The sequence below is a fragment of the Oryctolagus cuniculus genome, chromosome 4 (genome assembly GCF_051225735.1).
Source record: "Oryctolagus cuniculus isolate XC-2025 breed Fujian yellow rabbit chromosome 4, ASM5122573v1, whole genome shotgun sequence".
Classification (NCBI taxonomy): Eukaryota; Metazoa; Chordata; class Mammalia; order Lagomorpha; family Leporidae; genus Oryctolagus; species Oryctolagus cuniculus.
The window spans coordinates 30269785-30291175 of NC_142870.1; the positions used below are offsets into that span (position 1 = coordinate 30269785).

The window sequence follows — 21391 nt, forward strand, 5'->3', positions numbered from 1 at the left end:
AGATATGAGTATTTTTTCTCTAGGCTGCATATTTGGAGAAATTTTTAACAATGGCTAGAGTCATATTGCAGGCAAGCAGAAATGTTCCTGTTAATCCAGGTTGTTTAATCAAATGAGTTCCTTTTGCCAATGCCACCCCCGCCCCCATCCTTGGCCCAGTTAATCAAGATTGCTAACTGTGGATTTCCTCATGATTCAGCTTCTCTGATCCCCGCCAGCTTCAGCAACAGACTGCTACTTGCAAATATATTTTGAATGTCCTTTCTTTGTGAATTTCTTCTTGACGTCTCTTTTAAATCAGTTCAAATACAAGGGTTCTTCTAAGTACACTGCTTCTTTTGTAAACAGCGGACACTGGTTTTATACCCTCCCTGAATAATTGTCTTAAACTACATATGATGAGGGTTTTTTTTTTTTTTTTTTTTTTTTTTTTTTTGCTCTGCAGCTGTAGATACCTTCTCTGGGTATCTTCCCATACTTCATTGTAAAGAGAATTGATTTAGGTAGAACTTCATCTCACTGCGTGATTTTTAAGATAGAGCCTTATTTTTTTTTAATGTGGGTTTCTATTTTTGTACTCTTCTTTCTTCTCCTTCTCCATCTCCTTCTCCATCTCCATCTCCATCTCCATATTCATCTTCATTGCTTTAGAGTAATTCCTGAAAATAGAAGAAGGAAATTCTTACCTAACTCTACCAGTTTCTAATCGCACACTCTCTAACCACATTATAAAATGAGTATATTTATTTTACTTAAACTTATATTCAAACTTAATAGTAATATCTGTGTAAAAAAAAAAACAAGACAGTTTCTTATATCATCATACTCCATTATGTCCTACACAAGTACACCACAATGTTATTATTTGGTAGACTACCCAGAAGGAAAATTATTTACACACTAGTTTTTGTTTGTTTTGAGAGGCAGAGGGGTAGAGAAAAAAGAGAGAGCAGAAAGAGAGATGAGAGTCAGACGTGACAGGCAAAGGAAAGGCAGCACTGAACTCACTGGCTCACTCTCTAAATGCCCAAAATGGTTGAGACTGGGTCAGCTTAAGCCAGAAGCCAGGAACTCAATCTCAGTCTGTCACATGGGTGGCAGGGACCCAGTGACTTTGGCCATCATCTGCTGTCTCCCAGGGTACACATTAACAGAAGTCTGGAATCAGAAGTGAAGCCAGCCTCAAAACCAACATTCTGATGTGACATTCAGGCATCCGAAGTGGCATCTTAGCCTCTAGGTCAATCACCTGTCCCTAGCCCTGGCTTTTTAGCTTCATTTTCACCATTCTTTGCATCACAAATGAAAATTTAAGGGAGACTAGGCCTGCTATCACTCATACATAATAATATTCCCAGAGGCACTAAACAACTTTTATCAAAAAAGCAGTCAAATATTCATATTTATTGACTCTATCACTAAACTAGCATTGTGAAAGAGACACAGAGTATAAGACATGACTTTAACTACTCAAGTATGTTTGGAGGTAAAACTTTAAAATTACGTAAAGTGGATTATTAGTTAATAGTAAGTTGAGATTTTTTTGTACCAGAAACATAATGGGTTGAGGAACTCAGAGGGCTGAGAGATAAAAGGCTTGACTGGAAAATTTAAATAGAAGTGAGTTAAGAGAAATTTGTAGGTAGAGTAAAAAGTTGCCCCAAAATGGGAAAATTGTATGCAATCTACAGGGGAACAGAGACAGGTAATCTGCTGAGATGTCAAGTAAATGAACTGCTGAGTAGGCGGACTGAGAATAGGAAAGTCAACCGCCAGTCGAGACTTGAAAAGCTAACTAGCTTGATGATGGTGGTTGTGGACACAACTGCAAAGAAGCTGTGACTCCAAACAGTATTTCAAAGATAAGCAGCCAAATTTGATGATTTGTTACTTTTTTAAAACATTGAGCAAAAGGGAAATATCTTCTTTAGGAAGTTCTCCGTAATATCTCACATTAAAGAATGCTGCTGTTTATAGGTGTGTTAATGTTTGAAGAAATTAGTAAATGATGAGTTCAACTTTCTACAAAGTTTCATTGGAGGTCATAATGGGATTTCCAAATGTTGGGTTTCCTGTGATTTTTTGGACAAAATTTAATTGTCCTTGGTTGACCTAAACTTAAAATAAGTAATATATTTTACTGGCAATTGTGAAAATTTGTTAGAAACCAAAAATTCTAGCAAAGTGCCTACTACAGAAAATAATAGAATAAAAACACACAAGACAATACGTTTGTACTGTTTATTAAAAAAAAAAAGATTTCTTTATTTGAAAGTCAGAGTTACAGAGAGAGTGCAAGAGACAGAGAAAGACCTTTCACATGCTGTTTCTCCCCTCCAAGTGATCTCTACAACTAGGGCTAGGCCAGCCAAAGACAGGAACCAAGAGCTTTATCCCGATCTTCCTCATGGGGGCAGGGTCCCAAGCACTTAGGCCATCCTCTGCTGCTTTCCCAGACGCATTAGCAAGAAGCTGGATTAGAAGTGGAGCAGCAGTGACTTAAACTGGTACCCAATAGGATGCTGGCACCTTGGACTGTGGCTTTACCCACTACATCACACCATGGGCCCTTGCACTGCTTTTTGTTCAGGGAATAATGTATATCTACTCCAAATAAGCTTGGAGTTTGAGATTCATCTCAGATTTTCCCAAATCTCCTGAATTATACCTCAATGTGAGCATTATTAAACAATATTTTTATTTATCACTATTTAATCAGACAAATGTTTGGAAGACATTCAGGTTTATATATTAATAATTTTACCAAGTTTTATTTCAAAGGCCCACTTTGCTTATCATCAAAATTAGGTAGAACACATATAAGCCGAATAAATGAAAAAATATTTTAAAATACAATCTATTTTGCATGCTTAATTAATGTTGTACACAGCAGTATCATTGTTAAGCAACAAGCTACACAAGTACTTTAAGTAACTCAGTTCTCAGAAGGAAACTAATATTACATACCTCAGGTTCTCCAGGAAAGAAGCCACGAGAAATCATCATGAAAATGAGTAAAGACAAAATAGCAGTGTCTGCTGATTAAAGGCACTATAATAAGGGTGGGCATAGTCCCACAGTGGTTAAGACACCACTTGGGATTCCCACTTCCCCTATTGGAGTGACATGGCTCAAGTCTCATCTCTGCTTCCAATCTAAAGAGCAACCTAGGAGGCAACAGGTGATGTCTCAAGTAGGTGGGTCCCTACCACCTACATGGGACAACTCGATGAAATTTTCAGGAATCTGGCTTCAACTTGACCTTGTACTGGCTGATGAAGGCATTCAGGGAGTGAAGCAGCCAATGGAAGCATTCTCTCTCTGTCTCTGTCTCTCTCTCTGTCTCTCTCTCTCTCTGTCTCTCTCTCTCTTTGTCTTGCTCTTACTCTCACTGTGCCTTTCACAGAACAAAATGCTACAGCAAGTCTTGACTACTGCCATTACTTCTACTTTTATTATTACTTAGATTTTAAAAATACCTTGACTTTCTTTCTTTCATAAATCTACTGAGCTCATGATACAAATAAATTTTAGAATCGGCTATTCTTTCTTCTCAATCATAAATTTTCTATGAAAATATTCTTTGTTAATGTTTCACTTGAAATTTCCTAAAGTCAGTGATTTGAGTCTTTTAGTGTGAGGATTTTATTTTTGCTTCACTCAGGCTTTAAAAATGTCATACTAGAGACAATTTATGTTGCATTTAGACTTTACAACAAGCTCAATACATAATGTGAGGTGATTTCTACAGTAAATAAAAAAAATGGTTCTTATGATGGCAAGATGGTGTCATTACTGGTATAACTACTATTATTTTACATTTAATGAAAAGTAGCTTTCTTTTGAAAAGTGAAAAGTGCTTAATAAAGTCATATATAATTTGCTATCATTACTCAAAGAAGATCCTGCTGGGAAAAATAACTGAAACCACCCACTGGCTGGGACTGGGAGGACCCCTGATCTGTATCTGTTAGTTATTATGACAGTAAAAATGCCAATGATTCCTTTGTCTCTCTGCTGACTTCAGATGCATACTGTGAACTAAGGGATCTCAATAAGGGATGAACAAAAGATACTTTGCCTTCTTTATTTAGTGATTGAAAAAGAAGAAACTTAGCCTATGATTATATCTTTATTTTTTTAACAGAAGCATATTTGCAGCCCCCAAATCACAATGTATACATTAATAAAGAATTATTAAGAATATTCCAGATTTACTTTTGAAATGTACATATTATTTTGAAATATTTTTAGATTTGCAGAAAAGTTGCAAAGATAGAACAAAGAGTTCTAAATCACCCCTTAGCCAACTTCCCGGATGGTTAACATCTTATCTTTCCACAAATTCATCCAAACAATGTGCCCACAATGACACTGGTACATTACTGTTATTACTTAACTAAACTCCAAACTTTTTCTGGACTTTATCAGTTTTTAATTTCATAAAGGCCTCCTTCTGTTCCAGGATCCAACCCAGGGCACCACTTTGCATTTGATTGTCCAATCTGTGGAGTAGATTCTGGCCTGCGAGTATTTTACAGTCTTTCCTGAGTCTGATTTTTTTCAACTGGCACTTGCCCCATGTCTTGGGATTATTTTATGGTTTTCTTATGGTAAGAAACTAATTATGAGTAGGAAAAAAATCCCAAGGAAGAGAATGCACCATTTTTATCTTATCATATCTGCTGTTACATGATATTCACATGAAATCATTAATAAAGTGAACCTTTATCATTTGGATAAGAAAGTGGTAACAAGATTTCTCCACTATAAATCACTATTCTCCCCCTTTCCAATTCTTTGCAAACAACTCACAAAATCTATCCCACTCTCAGGTTTATGGGATAGGCTAGCAATTAAGCGATGTCTCCTACACGGGGCAGCTCTTACATTTGGAATTCTGCAATGTAGATTTCTTTACTCCTCCAACTATTTTTAATTTTGTATATCACTTTGTAGATAGATAGATAGATAGATAGATAGAGAGATTTATTTTATTCATGAGCTTATAATCTAATACTACATTATTTGTTGCTTAAATTTTTTGTTGCTTTGAACATTGAGTTCTTTCAAGTTGGCTCCTTTATCCTTTGACCGTGTCCCCATCTTTTTGTTTTTTGAGCATTTCTTTACTTTCTGGTACTCCAAGATGCTATTTACTCATCTTGAATTTTCCCTTCTACAGCCCACAAATAAGACATATCTGCTATCTTTCATTAGAGAATAATGCATGCAAACAAAGAACAGCAATCTGAGTGTGCTTGTGACTGCTGCAATGTCATTGCTTAAATACTCTTTATAAAGAGTCAGGTAATACATGGATTGTAAACGCCAGTGAGCACACATAATCTATAATTGCTTCTATAAATATACATCTCTCTCTTTCTCAATGTCTTAAAAATAAGTTCATACTGATGTTTCCAACCTTAATCCAGTACCATAAGGTTTATTTTAGACTATTTGTTTTCCTTTTAGTAGTAACCACTCTGATGATTAGAAACCTAGGGTACCCCTCTATCATTCTTACTAGTTCAACCCAGGGAGATAGGTATATGTGAATATGACAGAGCTAAAGATGTAGATATATACGCATCTATAGATATAGGTACAGATACAGATATGTGAATTGATTAAGCCATACCACCTTGCAAGACATATTTTTATCAACTAAAATACAGTTTATGCACAATTTCTTTTGCCTCTACCTTTAAAATATCAAGCCAAGCTTACTTATGTCAACCCCTTTGCCTTTCCTCATCTTCCTCAGTGAGACTGTAGCATACATTTGTGATACATTAGACTCATGTTGTCACAATCTGCATCCTAATATACCCTGATATCTGTGTTAATGTTAATGTTTACTTCTCTTTTTTAAAAAGATAAACATTAAAATCACTTTCGTGATGCGAAAACGTGTCTCCATCACCTCAGCACTGTACTGAGCAGTTTCTTTACTCTAAAAATTACACTGTGTGTGCCATTTATTATCAACTGCTCCCTGATTCCCCAGTGCCTAATAAACACTAATCTATTTTCCATCTCTGTGGCTTTTGCTGTCTCTAGAATGTCACTAAATGGAATGATACAATATGTAGCCTTTTGGATCTAGCTTCCTTCAAATACTAAAAATACATGTAAGCATTATTCATACTCTTTCATTAACTAATAGCATGTTCCTTATTATTAATGAATAGCGTTATATATTACATATATTCCACAGTTCTCTTTATCCATTATCCTGTTAAAGGACATCTAATTTCTACTTTTATTAATTATGAATAAAACTATTGTAGTAATATATGGATTCTAGTATGGCCAAAATTTTCAACTCACTTCACTTCTCAGTAGCCTGTCAAGTCTGTGTTTACATGTACAAGAAACTGCCAAGGAACTGGTGTTGTGGGGTATCATGTGTGGCTGCTACCTGAGACCCTAGCTGCTGCTTAAACGCTGGCATCCCATATGGGTACCCATTCGAGTTCTGGCTGCCCCACTTCTGATCTAGCTTCCTGCTGGTGCATCTGGGAAAGCAACAAAAGATGGCCCATGTGCTTGGGCTCCTGCACCCACATGGAAGACCTGGATGGAGCTCTTGGCTCCTGACTTCAGCCTGAACCAGCCTTGGCCCTTGTGGCCACTTGAGAGAACGAAATAAAAGATATTCTCTCATTCTCTCTCTGGGTGTGTCTCTTTCCATCTCTGTCCTCTTTCTCTCACTCTCTGTTAACTCTAAATTTCAAATAAAAAAATCTTAAAAAAAATTACCAAGCTACCTTCAAAATGGCTGTGCCATTTTGCATTCTCACTAGTAATGAATGAGAGTTTCTTTTGTTCCACATCATTGACAGCTTTTGTCATTATTGGTTTAGTGGCTTTTTTTTCTACTCTAATAGAAGTGTAGTGATATCTCATTATGGTTTTAATTTGCTTTTCCCTAATGATAACTGATGTGTCTATTTCATTTTAATTGCCATTTGTCCATCTTCTTTGATGAAGGGACTTGTTAAATTTTTTGTTTATATTTGTATTGAGTTGTTATTGTTGAGTTACAAACTAGTTTCAATACAAGTAGCTTATTAAGTATGCAATTTGCCAATACTTTCTTAGTTCTTAAAAAATATCCTTTTCAGAGTAAAAGGGTTTTTTCTGATAAAGTTCAACATCACTTTTGTCATGGATCATACTTTTGGTATTTCATAGTATTAAATTTAGAATAACCTCATCCTATTAGTCTTCAGTATTGAGCTTGTCTGCCAGCAGGGAGTGCCTCCTGAAATGGCTCGAGTACCTCAGGATCAAGTGTTGATTTCCCTAAGTTAATATACAAACATTTTGGTTTGTGAACTTGATTTTGATCTTTCGTATTTAGTTAATAACAATAAATGCCCAGAGTTTCCTGCTGTTCAGACCATGGACTTGCAGTTCATCTCTCTCATCCAGATAACCCTTTTCTCTGTTGTCACATTAGATATCAGCAATACTGAATGATTTGCTTGACACAGCCAGTAGATTCTTCTTGAAATCACGAGCTAACACACTCTCTCCAAGACCAGTGGTCTGAATGATCTGTAAGAAATCTTTCAGAATTTCTTTCCTGCAACTGGCTTTCAGTAAGGCATTTGTCAAACTGCACCACATTCATTAGCCCATAATATCAACCTGCCCTATTACAGTCACTTCTGATTGTGAGCAATAAAACAGCTCATTTCTGCTTAAGGAAAAAATGATATTTCTTTGTGAATATGGATGGAAGAGAAATGTAATAAAAATAATGAAGAAATATCCCATAAAGATTGGATTTGGGCAATAAGTATATGAGCTCCCTCTGAATCTTTTCTCAAACAGATTTTTTTCTACACAGAAGAAACAAGGATTTTTCTGTCTTCTGGTCTACATATTTGTGGTTTTCCATTCAATAGGAATCAAGGGTTACCCTCTTTGACTTCATATTCTGAAAATTTCAGGAAAGTTCTCTGGATTGGACTGTTGCACAACTTTATCTTTCAGAGCAAGCATTATGCTTAGGAGATGAGTATTACAAGGGTACTTCAAAAATTTGGTGGAAAATGGAATTATGGATGAATTTATTTTTGTGAAAAATAATTTTAAACCCATGCTCATGAAAGGTCTTCTAAAAGTTCTTTGAAATACATATTATGAAACCTACACATGGATTTCAAATTTTTCTTGTAATATTCTTCACAAGAATTGTTAGCTGTCTCACTTTTATTTATTTGAAAGTCGGGTTAGGGGGGCAGGGAAGAAAACTTTCAACTGTTGATTCACTCCTTAAATACTTGCAACAGTTAGGGCTGGACCATGCTGAAGCCAAGAATCAGGAACTCCCTCCACATCTTCCACATGGGTGGTAGGAACTGAAGTTGTTGAACCATCATCTGCTGCCTCCCAGCCACATTATCAAGGAGCTAAATTGGAGGCAGAGGCAGAACTCAGTCCGAGGCACTCTAATATGGTATGCATGCATCCTAACACTAAGCTTAACTCTACACCTCACAAAGCCCAAACCAGATTTAAAAATAATTCTGTTTTTCCATAAAGTTTTTGAGGTACCCTATGCATCTCACCTAGCCTACATAACTTGGCCAATCTAAAAACCTACAAAATAGTTGCATAAGTAGCAGTCCTACCTTGAGAACACGTAGAAAGGGAGAAATTCCTCCAAAGCTACTTGTATGATACGGTAAATACAAGAAAATTCATCATAAAGCATTCAGTGTGTATTAAAAATTGTTATCACAATTATTTTTATTACTATTAATTCTGGCACTACTATTACTACTAATAAATGCTGGGCATCCATGGAGTTAGTTATGTGGATTGTAGATAGGTATCCTGTTATAGAGCTTTGCATTTGCCAACCACTGTTCTAGGATTTTTACATAAATTAACTCAATATTCTTCATAATAATAGTATAAGATAAGCATTATCATTATTCTTATTCCTAGTTTATAAGAAATACAGAACTAATTTACCTGCTTGCCCACCATCACAAAATCCAAACCTATCATGTTCAAGTAGATTACTCCCTGAATTGTTCTTTGAGGGACTAGAAAAGAGGACTAATCATTTCCTCTATACTCTTGCAAAAACATAAAAACATAAATCTAACAAGTTTTCAACCATCTTTCCTCCCTGAATAAAGTGTAACATGTCAAGAGTGAATAAACACAAAGTGAAGTAGAATGAGTATTCAGAAAAATACTGCAGCACAAGGACTTCATTTGTGCTCCCAAATATACAGATAGACTTTCACTAGAATGTAAATTACATAAACATCCTAGCCCAAGAAAAGAAAATGTGCAGTTGGTTGTGTCACTCTAGATTGATAAAATTCAAAGACATAGATCAGTTTAAGGAATACTTCTTCACCATTTCTGCAGCACTTTACTCTCCCTGCCTTATCTTCCTCAAGCCAAAAATCCTAGACTACTGGGGAGCATATAATTAATACTCTTTGTCAAGTGGCCAGATCTTGATAATTTGTCCCAAGTTAAAGAGGAAAGACAGGGGCAGAAAAAGCCCCCATCTAGTTTCTTTATAAGTCTCTAACATGATTTAGCTATGTCCTTATGGATATATATATATATATATATATGTATATATATATATATATATATATATATATATAGTGTGTGTATGTGTGTGTGTCTTTATACATAAAGACAAACTGTTGCTGCCATATCAGCCACCTGCCACTTATATTGCCTTTCATTTCTAACCTGGGTACTTATGTGCAATATTGTAGAAGGAGACAAATACTTTATTTCACCTTAATTCATAAATGAGAGCTTTGTATATACAGTATTTTGGGTGGACAGTTTTTTCTCTCAAGACTTGTAATATGTCTCACAATTGTCTCCTAGCTTGTAGGATTTCTTATTAGAAGTCCACTGCTGGTCTAATTGGAGATCCTCTGAAAGTAATCTGGTGTTTCTCTCACGCACATTTTAAAATTCTTTTTTATGTTTTACTGTGAAGAGTTTGACTGCCATGTGTCATGGTGATGATCTTTTCTTTCATGTCTATTAGGAGTTCTATACCTCTCCTTTACTTGAATGCCCATTTCTTTCTCCAAATCAAAAAAAAAAAAAAAGAAAGAAAAAAACTTCTGAAAACAAATGAAGATGACAGCTCAACATATCAAAGCTTATGGGATACAGCAGAGGCAGTGTTAAGAAGAAGAAAGTTTAAACAATTGGTGCCTGCATCAAGAAATTGGAAAGGTTCTAAGTAAATGAGTCATCAATGCATCTCAATGATCTAGAAAAACAACAAGAAACAAAGCCCAAAACTAGTAGAAAGAAACAAATAATTAAAATTAGAGAAAATATGGTGGAGTTAGAAACGTGCCAGGGGATTCCAATACAATCCCATCAAGGTTGCATGTACCAATGCCATCACACTAGTCCAAGTGATCAATTTCAGTTCAAAATTGATCACACTGATAGGTCTAAGAGTCAAAGGGATCACAAAAACAAGACTAGTGTCTGCTAATACTAATTGATAGAATCAAAAACAGATAGAACGATCCAACATAGGAAGCGGGATACACAGCAGACTCATAGAGTGGCAGATGTCCTAAACAGCACTCTGGCCTTTGAATCAGCCCTTAAGGGATTCAGATCTGGCTGAAGAGCCCATGAGAGTATTTTAGGCATGGAAAGCCAAGACACCCTGGAAAGAAAACACACACACACACACACACACACACAAAAAAAAAAAAAAAAAAAAAAAAAAAAACCTAAATGAAAGATCTCTGCAAGTGAGATCCCAGTGGAAAGAACGGGGCCATCAAAGAAGGAGGTAACTTTCTCTGAAGGGAGGAGAGAACTTCCACTTTGACTATGACCCTGTCGGAATAAGATCGAAATCAGCGAAATCAAAAGGCTTCCTTAGCCTTGGCAACTCATGACTAGAGCCTAGGGAGATTTCTGATGCCATAAACAAGAGTGTCAAATTGTTAAGTCAACAACAGGAGTCACTGTGTACTTACTACTCATGTGGGATCTGTCCTTAATGTGTTGTCCAATGTGAAGTAATGCTATAACTAGTGCTAAAACAGTATTTTACACTTTGTGTTTCTGTGTGGGTGCAAACTGATGAAACCTTTACTTAATATATACTAAATCGATCTTCTGTATATAAAGATAATTGAAAATGAATCTTGATGTGAATGGAATGGGAGAGGGAGTGGGAGATGGGAGGGGTGCGAGTGGGAGGGAAGTTATGGGAGGGAAAGCCAATGTAATCCATAAACTGTACTTTGGAAATTTATACTTACTAAATAAATTAAAAATAAAAAAATAAATTAGAGAAAATAAACAAAATTGCAACCAAAATTATGATACAAAATATCAGCAAAACAAAGAACTGTTTTTTTAATAACTAAAATTGACACACCATTGGCACAAAAACTTAAAAAAAAGAGAGAAGATCCAAGTTAATAAAATTAGAGATGAAAGAGGAAATGTAACAATAGACACTACATAAATAAAAAGAATCATCAGAAATTACTACAAAGAGCTGTATGCCAACAAACTGGGAATCCTACAAGAAATGGATAGATTGCCAGACATGGGAGGGAAGTTATGGGGGGAGAAGCCATTGTAATCCATAAGTTATACTTTGGAAATTTATATTCATTAAATATAAGTTAAAAAAAGAATTATAAAACACTAAAGAAAGAAATAGAAGAAGATAGAAAAAATGGAACAATCTTCCATCTTCATGGATTGCAAGATTCAATATCATCAAAATGGCCATACTTCCAAAAGCACTTTACAGATTCAATCTGATACCAATCAAAACACCAAGGACATTCTTCTCAGATATAGAAAAAATGCTGCTGAAATTCATATGGAAACACAGGAGACCCCAAATAGCTAAAGCAATCTTATACAACAAAAATAAAGCCAGAGGCATCACAATACCAGATTTGAAGACATATTATAGGGCAGTTATAATCAAAACAAATAGTAATGGTTCAAAAATGTATGGATAGACCAATGGAAAATAGAAACACCAGAAATCAATCCAAGCATCTCCAACCAACTTATCTCTTCCCAAGGATCTAAAACCAATCCCTGGAGCAAGGATAGTCTTCAGCAAATGGTGCTGGGAAAACTGGATCTCCACATGCAGAAGTATGAAGCAGGACCCCTACCTTACACCTTACACAAAATTGCATTCAAAATGGATTAAAGACCTAAATCCATGACCCAACACCATCAAATTATTAGAGAACTTCGGGGGAACCCTGCAAGACACTGGCATAGGCAAAGAGTTCTTGGAAAAGACCCCAGAGACACAGGCAATTAAAGCCAAAATTAACAAATGGGATTACATCGAATTGAGAAGAAAAAGAAACACTGAGCGAAGAGGCAACAAACATTATCAGAGAAATTCTTTGCAAACTATTCAACTGATAAAGGATTAATAACCTGAATATATATAAAGAGATCAAGAAACTCAATAACAACAAAACAAACAACTGAGTTAAAGAAATATAAGCAAAGGACTTAAAAAGACATTTTTCAAAAGAGGAAATCCAAATGGCCAACAGACACATGAAAAAATGCTCAGGATCACTAGCCATCAAGGAAATGCAAATCAAAATCACAATGAGATTTCACCTCTCCCCCATTAGAAATCAACAAACAACATATGCTGGCAAGGATGTGGGGGAAAAGGTACCCTAAACCACTGTTGTGGGAATGTAAATTGGTAAACCACTATGGAAGACAGTATAAAACTTCCTCAGAAATCTGAATGTAGACCTACCATAAAACCCAGCCATCTCACTAATGGGAATTTACCCAAGGAAATTTAAATCAGCATATGAAAGAATTATCTGCACTCCTATGTGTTGAATTCACAATAGCAAATCATGGAATCAACCCAAATTATCTACACTCCATGTGCTCAATTCGCAATAGCTAAGACATGGAATCAAGCCAAATGCCCATCAGCTGAAGACTAGATAAAGAAATAATGGGATATGTACGCTTTGGAATACTACACAGTAGTAAAAAAAAATCCAGTCATGGAAAACATCATATTTAATGAAATAAGCCAGTCCCAAAGAGACAAATACCACATGTTCTCCCTGGCCTGTGATAACTAATAGCGCACCTAAAATGCAATCTGGAGAAGTGAAACTGACACTTTGAGAAGCAATGTCTTGAACTGCCCTTGTACTGACTGTTGAGGAACAGTTATTTTTTTAAATACTGTTTGTTGAACTCTTTACTTAACATAGAGTTAAACATATGTGTATAAAGTAAATTGAAAATAGATCTTAGTAAAAAAAATAGGGTGAGAATAAAAGAGGGAGAAGGTAAAGGGGTTGAGAGTATGGGTGGGAGAGTGGGTGTGATGGGAAGAATGACATATTCTTGAAGTTTTAATTATGAAGTTTATGAAAAGTAACTGTAAATCTGTATGGTTCTGCAAACATTGCTATGGACTTACTTCCAAGGGTACAGTTTAAAAACTTGCTATGGATCCCCAGATTCCCTAAAGCTGGGTGGTAAAAATACCATCTTAGGTGTTAAAGTGATCATATGGATAGGATGGAGGGTCTGATAATAATAATAGATAGAATTAAAAAGGAGTGACTGTTCCAACATGGGAAGCAGTCTACTCAGCAGACTCTTAGAATGACAATTGCTTTAAATAGAACTCTGTCCTCAGAATTAGCTCTTAAGGCATTCTAGCCTGGCTGAAAAGCTCATGAGAGCATGGAAAGCCAAGACACTGTAGCAAAAAATGTCCTACATAAAGGCCCTCAGTGGGTGAGACTCCAGGGGAAGAAGTGGTTATCAAAAAGGAGGTACTTTTCTCTGAAGGGAGGAGAGAACTTCTACTTTGCTTATGGCCTTATCTAAATACTGACTGAGCTTGTGGATTTAAAAGACTTCCATATTCTAGGCAGCTCATGTCAAGAGCTTCAGGTGATCACTGATGTCATGCATAAGAATGTTAATTGTTAAATTAACAAGAGTCACTGTGCACTAGCTTGCCATGCAAAACCTCTGTCCTCAAAGAGTTGCATTATAACTATGTCTAAGTGCTCACAAAATATGTGTCATCCTAGGGTGCTTCTTTAAAGTTTATTAAGTTTCTAAAAATAAAAAAGAACTAAAATTAGCTTCAATATGAATGACATTGAACAGCCCTTGTCCTGACAATTGAGGAACAGTTTTTCGTTTGTTTTCCATGTAAATTGTTGAACCTTTTACTTAGTATAGAGTTGGTCCTCTGTGTATAAAGTTAATTGAAAATGGATCTTAGTGGATAATGGGACTGGGAATTGGAGAGGGAGGAGGAGGGATGGGAGAGTGGGTGGAAAAGTGGGTATGGTGTGAAGAATCACGATATTCCTGAAGTTGTACTTATGAAATGCATGAAGTCCATATTCCTTAAATGAAAGGTTTCATTGGGGGAAAATTGTTTTAAAAAAGAATCCTGACAATTGCTACCAAGTTTTCTATAGCTTCAGCCTCATTGAGCACATGTGAAAACCAGAGATGCAACAAGACAGTTTTTTTAAAGATTTTATTTATTTATTTGAGAGGTAGAGTTACAGACAGTGAGAGGGAGAGACAGAGAGAGTGGTCTTCCATTTGCTGGTTCACTCCCCAAATGGCCGCAATGGCCAGAGCTGCAACTATCCAAAGCCAGGAGCCACGAGCCAGGTGCTTCTTCCTGTCTCTCACATGGGTGCAGGGGCCCAAGCACTTGGGCCATCTTCTACTGCTTTCCCAGGCCATAGCTGAGAGCTGGACTGGAAGAGGAGCAGCCGGGAATAGGACCAGCACCCATATGGGATGCCTGCACTGCTGACGGAGTATCAATCTACTGTGACATGGTGCCAGTCCTGTAACATATCACTTTTAAACCTATTTCTTGTAGCATAAAATATTACCAATTTCTACCCTGTGGCAATTAATCATCCTTCTAACTCATCCCTCCTCAACTTAGCCAAATTCCCATTTTAGGAAATCCAATCTTTATGTGTTATAGATAACAACAAAAAGGATTTTATTGGTTTCTATAGCTGGGAAGAGAGTAGAGTGGTAGGATTAGAATTATACAATAAATGTCTTTGCTTCTTCATTTATCTTTCTCTTTCCAACCCTCTCTCTCTTCTCCCACTCATCTATATAACTGCAACCCTCTCTCATTTTCACTATTGTCTCTTGTTCTCCTTTCCCTTTGCAGAGTCGATTTTTTCATATGTTACCAAGCACATTCACATATGGCTCCAGAATCACATACTTAGAGCTCACAAAGGCATAGGAAGCTAAACCTTTAGAAGGAATTCAGATCATTCAAGTAAGGAATTCCTATTACTTTACTTTGCGTGGCTCAGCTACAACTTGTCTTATCATAATGTCCATAGAGTAGACTACTAATATCATTTCAGGTTAGGTCGTGTGTGTTCTTCTATGTTCTGGGATATGCTGGACAATATGATTGACATTACTCCCAGAATCACATAGAAACAGGTTTAAGTTTCCTAAAGGTAAGATCAGCTAAATAAAGAAAACAATGGAAAAGGTCTCAAATAGGTTAAAAGGGGGAGGACTCTCTGAATCTACCACGCACTGAATCTCATTTTATTAATTCATTGCCCATAGGAAGTTGGTGTTTATGAAGGAAAAGGCAAACTGGAAGAACTATACATTGAAATGCAAAAGGCTTTAATTTTTCTCAGAATTTTCCTTCAGAATGGCAAAATTTATCAAAACTTTTCAAACAATGAAAATATTCCAAAATATTTCCCTGACATAATATTTTATTTGTCTTTTCACTACCCACTAGTGTGAAAGTGAATGATCTAACTAAATCTTGAACTAGAAAAACTAGATACTAAAGACATAGATTCTATAGTGTTGACAGCACTAATTTCCTTTAGTCTTTAAAGATTTTTTATATATATATGAAATGTAAAGTGCCAGAGAAAATGAGAGAGAGAGAGAGAGAGATACAGAGAGTTACAGAGAGATGTTCCATCCACTAATTCACTCGCCATATGATCACAAGAGCCAGTCTAGACCAGGTACAAGCCAGGAGCTAGTAACTCCAGTCTCATCCTCCACAAGGGTGGCAGAAACCTACGTACTTGGATTATCTTCTGATGCTTTTCCAGGACCAATAGCAGGGAGTTAGACCAGAGTGGTTGAGATTTGAACTTGCACTCGAATACAGGATGTAGATGTTGTAATTGGTGGCTTAGCCTGCTGTGCCTCAAAGCTTTCCTTGCATTAAAAAAAAAATAAATAAAAAAAAGCATTGAGGCCGGCGCCGTGGCTCAATAGGCTAATCCTCCACCTTGCGGCGCCGGCACACCGGGTTCTAGTCCCGGTCGGGGTGCCGGATTCTGTCCCGGTTGCCCCTCTTCCAGGCCAGCTCTCTGCTATGGCCAGGGAGTGCAGTGGAGGATGGCCCAGGTGCTTGGGCCCTGCACCCCATGGGAGACCAGGAAAAGCACCTGGATCCTGGCTCCTGCCATCGGATCAGCGCGGTGCGCCGGCTGCAGCGGCGGCCATTGGAGGGTGAACCAACGGCAAAGGAAGACCTTTCTCTCTCTGTCTCTCTCTCTCACTGTCCACTCTGCCTGTCAAAAATTAAAAAAAAAAAAAAAAAGCATTGAAAAAATCAAATATTTTAATGTTTCCACCATAAAGAATTGATAAGTGTTTGAGGAGATAGATATGTTTATCCTGGCTTTAACATTAAATAATGTATACATGTATCAAAGTATCACAGAGTACCCTATAGATATGTATAATTTTTATGTTATCAGTTAAACCATTATTTAATTAAGGTACAGAGATAATCACAAAAAAGTAGTAATTTAAAAATATCATGTTGGCTTACTTTCGAAGTTTCTCTGGAAAATTCCTTTGTTTAAACTTCGGTATGTTTAAGGTAAAGTATTGTTCTAGGTGAACCTAAAAGTGATGGCATACACAAAGTAATGAAATATGTATATGTTAGGTTCTAATTTTTTTTGAGTGATCAGGTAATAGGAAACTTTTCTAGCATCTGCATGTTACAATTCTCAGACATGTACAACAAATATGTGGCAAGGGTGAAATGATTGTCTTAGTGTATGTTCTCTCAGATATGTTAATAGCATATATTTGTGTATATGAATACACGTAGAGATGTGTGCACGTACACACACACACATTAGGTGATCTCCGCTGGAATACAACCTTCATGAGAGAAGAGAATTTTGTCTGTTCTTTACTATATTGCCATTACCTAGCTATTTGTTGTCCAACACATGGTGGATGCTCACTAAACACTTTTTAAATTGAATTGAAGATAAAGATAGGCAACATAAATGGGTAATGGACTCTGAACTGTATTTAAATTGATCTCAGTGTTTCTCTTTGCATACAGACCTACATTTAATTATAGTATTACATCATCCTGGTGTCATCAGAAAAGAGGATTTGCACCCCAGTCAGTGAATCCGTATTTCATTTATTATGTACATATCTGAAGGGGAAACGTGTTTAGGATGTTGCAAGTGATACAGAATGTGTAAAAAGGTACAAGGAATTGTTGCCTTCTGTTAAAGATTTAAGACATAGATTCAGGAAATCTGTGATGCTGATATACATGTAATGATGTCATGAAATGCACTGCCATGTGTGTGACAAATTGCCCCAGAATAGAAAGAGAAGCCAGAGCTGTACCTTTAGTAATGTATGTTTATGGGATGGCCAGGAAGCAGAAATTCAACACTTCAGAAAGATGGACCTGGGGAAGAAAAGTACATCACAACTAAATATGATTTAATTTATTTAATAATAGGTATGGGATAAGCAATGCTTTAGTTTTCACTAATGTATTGTAAGGAGGTTATCACGAAATATTACAAAGAGAACTATTTATTTCTTTTTTTTAAGATTTATTTATTTATTTGAAAGAGTTACACAGAGAGAAGAGAGGCAGAGAGAGAGAGAAAGAGAGAGAGAAGTCTTCCATCTGATGGTTCACTCCCCAATTGGCTGCAATGGCCAGAGCTGCGCCGATCCGAAGCCAGGAGCTTCTTCCTGGTCTCCCACACGGGCGCAGGGTCCAAAGGGCTTGGGCCATCTTCCACTGCTTTCCTAGGCTATAGCAGAGAGCTGGATCGGAAGTGGAGCAGCTAGATCTCAAACCGGTGCCCATATGGGATGCCAGCGCTTCAGACCAGGGTGTTAACCTGCTGTGCCACAGCGCCAACCCCAACTATTTATTTCTTATTACGTGAAGTGGATAGATTTTTCCTTTTCCCATGCCTGTTATTACAAGTAGAAAAGGTAAAATTATGACAAGGTGAATGTACATATTAAAATTTCAAGTAAAACTATAAGGATGAGTATTACTTAACATATTATTAGGTCTTCCAAGAATATGTTTGCCCTTAAGAAAGCTAGAACAAATTAAAATGCTTCTGAATATCAATTAATTTATCTGTCAATGTCAGATCTCAGAAAGCATAGTTATAATACAAAAGAATTTTGTAGATATAAACCATTATTTCAAACTACAATGTCATTCACATTTTCAAGAAGATGCAAAGTTCAGAGACCTTTGATTTGTCACATGAGCTCTCAATGAAATCCAAACCAACTTTAATGCCCCAGAGAGTGTATGAATGCAATAAAGCAAGACAAAAATAAAATATGTGAACTTGAAATATTCTACCAATTTTATTAATCTATAGTTTTAATACCTAAGGGACTTAAAAGCTTACTCTGAATTTTTGTAATTACTCTTACATTTGGGTTAAATAAAAATGGGTTAATTACAAATTCACTTGGAAAAAAATAATGATTTTGGAAATGTTTTCCAAGAATTGTTGAGAAATATAAGGAATGCACAGACAGTCAATTGAAATATTCTTTTTTTTTTTTTTTTGACAGGCAGAGTGGACAGTGAGAGAGAGACAGAGAGAGAAAGGTCTTCCTTTGCCGTTGGTTCACCCTCCAATGGCCGCCGCTGCAGCCGGCGCACCGCGCTGATCCGATGGCAGGAGCCAGGATCCAGGTGCTTTTCCTGGTCTCCCATGGGGTGCAGGGCCCAAGCACCTGGGCCATCCTCCACTGCACTCCCTGGCCATAGCAGAGAGCTGGCCTGGAAGAGGGGCAACCGGGACAGAATCCGGCGCCCCGACCGGGACTAGAACCCGGTGTGCCGGCGCCGCAAGGTGGAGGATTAGCCTATTGAGCCACGGCGCCGGCCCTCAATTGAAATATTCTGTGTCTTTTGATGGATACGGTTAATCCAGGATCATTAGGAAAAGTCCTGTTAGAGTTCTTTAAAAGTCCATCAGCTGGAATTTTATGTCTGGTATCTATAATTTTGAGGCATAATAAGTTTGATAACAATTTTAAAGGATAAACTTTGGTAAATTCATGGAATAAAGAACTGGGACAGAGCTATGAACTAAAAGGGAACAAAAAAAATCTATTCACTGCCTTTGAACCCTGGTTAATCTCTGTGGTTTACACAGTTTCTACAACTGAGGGTTTCAAAATCAAGCCATCTCACTTTTATACTTTCTAAGAAATATATCTGTGCTTTTTTTTTTTTTTAGTAGAAATAAGGACACTAAATGCTTCTCACAGACATATTTTATTGTCAATCTTCTGTCTTTGAAACAGGAATCACCATACTGATGATAAATGTATTCAACCCAAAAGTGCAACTATTAATATTAAAAATGAATACTGAATATTTTGTGTGAAGATATGACAAGTGTTAAGCATATGCCATATATTAAAATCCATTAAAATATTCTAATAGCATCTCATAATTTTTGCCTCTGCAAACCACTTTTTTGCTCTCCTTTCTCTTCCTTCTAAATAATCCCCTTCAGTGTGTTCTCTATCAGTTGGAAAAGCACTCGACTTGCACCTACAACTCAACAACAACAACAAAAACAAGCAGAGAAATTAGTGTTCTTCAGGCATGTCCTTGGATCTCTCTACATTCTTTAGATTAGCCTGTGCCTGGACTTCTCTGTGATTACCATCATTGCAAGCAGGGGAAATGGCAGCAAGGTCTATTTGCCAGCATTTGACTTCTAATGACCCCTTCTTAGAAGTTAAACAAACCTCAGTGATAATTAACTCCTTAAAATGAAATTAATCCTTTAAAATGAATGACTTCAACACAATGCAGAAATTTGACAGTGTATAATGATAATCTACTAATAACAGAGAACTATACTTGGGCATATCAATGTTACAGTTCTAAATACATTAGCAGTACATTGAGATGGGTGAAGAAGATCTTGCGTGATGTTTCAAAGAATTTGAGAAGTACCTGCTAACGCTAACCGATGGAGTAAATAAAGGGGAGAGTGATCCAACATGGGAAGTGAGATACTCAGCAGACTCATAGAATGGCAGATGTCCTAAATAGCACTCTGGCCTCAGAATCAGCCCTAAAGGCATTCGGAGCTGGCTGAAAAGCCCATGAGAGTATTTCAGGCATGGAAAGCCAAGGCACTCTGGCAAAAGATCTCTGCGAGTGAGATCCCAGTGGAAAGAACAGGTCATCAAAGAAGGAGGTACCTTTCTCTGAAGGGAGGAGAGAACCTCCACTTTGACTATGACCTTGTCTAAACAAGATAAGAGTCGGAGAACTCAGAGGGCTTCCATAGCCTTGGAAACTCATGACTGGAGCATAGGGAGATTACTGATGCCATAGACAGGTGTGTCAATTGGTAAAGTCAACAACAGGAGTCACTGTGCACTTACTCCTCATGTAGGATCTCTATCCTTAATGTGCTGTACATTGAGATTTAATGCTATAACGAGTACTCAAACAATATATTTCACTTTGGGTTTCTATGGGGGTGCAAACTGTTGAAATCCTTACTTAATGCATACTAAACTGATCCTCTGTAAAAAAAAAAATTATCAATTCCCAACTTGACTCTCACTGGGATTAAACATGACAATAGGTCTGCTCTGATTTCATCATCATTTAAAAAAAATCATCTATTATTTTTCACTTTATGTTTCTGTGTGGGAGCAAACTGTTGAAATCCATACTTGATGTATACTAAGCTGATCTTCTGTATATTAAGATAATCAAAAATGAATCTTGATGTGAATGGAAGGGGAGAGGGAGTGGGAAAGGGGAGGGTTGTGGGTGGGAGGGACGGTATGGGGGGGAAGCCATTGTAATCCATAAATCGTACTTTGGAAATTTATATGCATTAAATAAAAGTTAAAAAAAAACTAAAAAAAAAAACCAAAAAAAAAAAGAATTTGAGAAGTAAAAAAGTAGAGTAGTGACAAATGTTTCCTCATAAAAATGCAGCAAAAATCAAAACATAATGTGGAAAAACAA

At 36.8% G+C, this 21391-nt stretch overlaps 1 long non-coding RNA gene across 4 annotated transcripts in view; it reads right to left on the bottom strand.

The window, feature by feature from the left end:
* Window positions 1-414: 414 nt before the first annotated feature.
* Window positions 415-21391, bottom strand: part of LOC103350594 (uncharacterized) — a 647925-nt gene continuing 626948 nt past the window's right edge. The window contains exons 11-12 of one of the 4 annotated variants that reach the window (XR_016232321.1): window positions 17737-17800; window positions 415-659 (exon numbers count right to left, since the gene is read on the bottom strand). This is a non-coding gene — a long non-coding RNA (uncharacterized LOC103350594). Of the gene's footprint in view, window positions 660-16148; window positions 16285-16915; window positions 16981-17736; window positions 17801-21391 lie in introns of those variants that run through there. The other 3 variants (XR_016232319.1, XR_016232320.1, XR_016232322.1) reach the window with 3 other exon arrangements.